We start from the raw sequence: 4,512 nt of genomic DNA, 5'->3' as shown, positions 1-4,512 counted from the left end.
AAAAAAATGAATTAAATGTTTTTAATGTATATATAATATATATGTATATGTATATATACAATAAACAACTAAAAGGGGCGTGCCCACGACGACGTTTCGACCAATTAAGGTCTTCCTCAGGTCAATATGGCACGCAAGAAAAAGGTAAGTGTCAGTAAGGCTGGTGAGATGTGACTCCTTCAGAGGTGTAAGATGAAATGAGCACTCTCCTGAAGTTGAAGCTTTTATAACCTCTGTTTTTGTCTTGTAATTTGTGTTTCAATGTTAGTATGTAATTCTTAACTTGTTTTTTACTTGACTTTTTTAACTTGTAACTCCCCTCATATGAATTGTACCCAACCCATATATTTATATAAGTCCATTAAATTATTAATATAATATTTATTTATTTTAATATAATATTTATATATACACTTATGAATTATGTAATTATACATTTTTATAACCATATGATTCCCTTATATATAAATTTCCAAATTGCAATTAGATGATTTTATACTTTTTTAAGACTTTTTAGTATTTATTATAATAACCTTATGTATCCCCTTATGAATTATGTAATTGAGTATTTTTTTAAGATTATGATATCATTATATATTAATTTCCAAATATGAATTTTGATGAATTTTTACATTTTAATGTTTTAATTAGTAATTTTTTAACTTTTTAACTTTTTAACCCTATAATATCCATATTTAACATTAGCCCACCCATACATGTATGTATTTTTTTATAATAAATTAATTGCCAAAGACCAAATTGGATGAATTGTCATTAAAGCTAATATATTTATAAATATTGCCCCACCCACTTTGTATATATTGTTTATATAATTGTTATGGGGGTGTAGTTAGGGTTAAGGGGTGTGGTTAGGGTTAGGGCCAAAATAAAGGGTCAGGTTAGAGTAAGGCAATAATAAAGGGGGCGTGGTTAGGGTTAGGGCCAAAGTTAAGGGTAAAATTAGGGTTAGGCAAGAATAAAAGGGCGTGGTTAGGATTAGGGCCAGAAGTAAGGGTGAGGTTAGGATTAGGCAAGAATAAAAGGGCGTGGTTAGGGTTAGGGCCAGAATTAAGGGTTAGGTTAGGTTTAGGAAACAATAAAGGGGTGTGGTTAGGGCCAGAACTAAGGGTTAGGTTAGGTTTAGGTAAGAATGAAGGGGGTGTGGTTAGGGTTAGGGTTAGGGGGTTAGGGAAGAAAAATTAACCTGCTCCCCACCGAAGGTGGGGGGCAGAAATGCACTCTCCACCCTGGGGGCCTTGAGTGTCACCACCCGAAGGTGGTGGGGTTTCAAAAAATTCGGCTTAGAGCCATAAGATCAGCCCTTGCCGCGACGTTTCGGCCATACTAGGCCTTCATCAGGCGTGCTGATCCATGCTAAAGTGTGGTGCCACATTTGGCCTCTCCTCACTTTTGTCCTTTCTGGCTTTTTCCCTTTCCTTTTCCCTTTTTCCTACTTTCCCTTGTAACCCTTCCTTTACTTTTTGTAATTGTGTCCGAATTTGTTCGTGTCTTGTCTTATATGGCTTGTGATTGTTTCTTCTTGTGTATAATCGTAATTTCTGTTTGTCTCTATGTGAATGATGTTGTTTCCCCTTCCAATTGTTTTTTGTGTTTTTTGTGTTGTCCCCTCTATGTGTCCAAATTTCGTGTTGTCTGTCTATGTCCTGAGTTTCCCTTTTTAGTTTCCCTTTTTAATTTTCCAAACTATCTTTCAGTTTCATTTAACTTGTTTTTCTTTTTCTGTCCTTTCCTCTATTCTTCTCTTTTTCCATCCTCCCTTCTTTTCTTCTTCCTCTTCCCTTTGCTGCACCATTTCCTTTCCTCCCCTTAGCCTCGTTAGGCCATGTGGCACTGACCTTTCGCCTGGATTGTATGTCTGACTGTAGCTTAATCACTCTCCCTTATACTTGTGTTTAGATTTTGGGTTAGTTTTTGGGGTAAGAGTTTTTAAGAATAGTAGGCATCAATTAGGATATAGGGACAGCGGGCACTAGATTAGATTAGTTAGGGTGGGCAAGGGTCAATTTAGAATTAAAGTAGTGGAATTTAGAGATAGATTAGAATAGGGTAGGAAAATTAAATTAATATGGGGTAAAATATAGAAATTTTTTTGGGGGGTAATTGTTAGGATGGAGGATTTTTTGGACTGCGCCACGCCGAAGGCGTGGCACAGTCCAATGCACTCTCCGTCCATCACATCCCGTGTCTGGATCTCCTCGACCACCGTGGTGAGTGCAGTCTCCAGACACCCTAAATTTAGGAGAGGGTAGGGGTCCCACTGACCTTTAGGGTTAGGGCCGGGAGGTCAAAGAGGTTAGGGTTAGGGACAGGAGGTCGGGAGAGGTTAGGGTAAGGGTCCGAGGGTTGGGAGAGGTTAGGGTTAGGGGTCAAGAGGACCGGGTCAGGATTAAAATAGGAAATGAGGGGAGACCCCGATCAAATTTAGAATAAACATACAGAGAGCCTGTATGGGCCTGGAGATTTGACCTTCCTGATTTTGCTAAAAAAGCTATAATAATGATGATGATGATGAGATATCATATTAATAAACACAGCAATAAAACGATAGTAATACATATAATGGTGATAATAGTAATAATAATATTATAAATAATAATAATAATAATAGCAACATATAATAATCATAGTAATGGCAATAATCATTTTTATTATTAGAGCAGTAGTATCAGCGAGAAGAGGATGAAGATCATCAGGAGCATGGCATCAGTGAGACAATCAAAATCATGACAGTAACATCGATCATCACAGCTCTGTAAGTGGCCTCATTAATCGTACCTTCTTTATTTACAGGTGTCAATACTGGAGAACGCAGGTGCAGGAAGAAAAGGAAGCTTATCAGTACCCCAAGGTGAGTAAGTGACTATTATTTATTAATTTATTAGAACAATAAAATAATTATTCCCAATATGAGAGAAAAAAACTCTTTTTCAATGAGTCCCCATGACTGTTTTACGTTCTAAAATAGATTCTCTCATTTAATCCCCGCGGATAGATCGTTCCTAATTTAGTAATCCAATTTCTTTCCGATCGGCGTCTCTGCTGCACAGACCAGTGTGGATTGCATTGCAGGACGGAGACCTGGACTGAATTCCAACCGTGAGCAACAAAATGGGCGACAACATGGCGGTCTGTATTCTTTTGTCTGACTATATTGTGTTTGTGGCAAGCAAATCTAACCTGGATTGTCAAGCTGGTCTCACCCACGTACTTCATGCGGCATTGTTTACACGTGATTAAATAAACACAATTTTTAGTGTGAATGCTGCCCTGGACCGCCGTGGTGAAAACCTTTTGAAAGGAGGAGTCGTAGACATATTTAATTTGTCTGAAAAAACTGCTATTACTGGCCTTCGGGTCCTTTTTAAGGGTCTGATTCGGTTTTAATTTAGCCCTGACCAGATGGTCGTTTAAGTTTTTGTTTTTTCTGAAGGCTGCTATTATTTTCAGATCGGGTTGAGGATTTTGCCTATTCATAATGCTTTCGAAATTATTTTTAATATTTCTGACCAGCGATACCGACGAGGCCGAGTAGGTGGTGACAAACGGGAGGGCTGTAGTGAGAGTGATGGGCTTGGTCTGTAAGAATGTTTTGAAAGCCTGTCTTAGGAAAGACCTAGAGTACCCTCTTGTGGACAAAGCTCGAAAGAGCACCCTGGTGGATTGAATGAAATCCTCCCTCTGTGTGCAGATCCTGTGAAACCTGAGGAGCTGCGATTTCACAAGACCCGCAAACGTGTGCTTCGGATGGAAGCTGCTCTTGTGTAAAAGCGCGTGGGTGTCTGTGTCCTTGAAAAAGACTTTAATGTCCAATTTATTTTCTGTGGAAAACCTGGGGCCTTTGAAGGTCGTGGTGTCCAGGAAATCCACAGAATTGTCACTGGTGGTGGCTTTTAGCTTAATGGAGGGATTGTGATTGTTTAGTGTATCCAGGAATGTGTCAAATTCCTGCCTAGAGTGTGTCCAGACTCCCCATATGTCGTCAAGATACCTGAAATAATGCAGGGGTTTTTTGGTGCATTTTTCTAATGCTGACGTTTCCCAGGCTGCCATAAATATGTCCGCATAGGCCGGAGCGAATTTTTTGCCCATAGCTGTCCCTTTTATCTGTAAATAGTATTCCCCATTAAATTCGAAGTCATTTTTGGTCAAATTAATCTCTAATAATTTAATTAATTCCCTGTCCGGCCTGTTCTTGACGTAATTTGCCTGAAAAATGTTTTTGACAGCCTGGATGCCCTCCACCGTGACTATGTTGGTGTACAGACTGTCCACGTCGATGGTGAAAAGGATGGAATTTATCGGTATGGTAATCCCTTTGACTTTTTCAATAAAATCATAAGTATCTTTAATGTAACTTTGGTGTAATTTAGCCAGGGGATTTAGGAAGTAATCAATGTATTCTGCCGATCTATAGGTCTCGCTATTGCAGTCTGACACGATGGGACGCCCTGGCGGTATTTCAAAAGGTTTGTGCCATTTACTAGGATCTTT

This window comes from Chelmon rostratus, chromosome 20 (genome assembly GCF_017976325.1).
Source record: "Chelmon rostratus isolate fCheRos1 chromosome 20, fCheRos1.pri, whole genome shotgun sequence".
Lineage (NCBI taxonomy): Eukaryota > Metazoa > Chordata > Actinopteri > Chaetodontiformes > Chaetodontidae > Chelmon > Chelmon rostratus.
Note: the sequence above shows the minus strand (reverse complement) of the source record.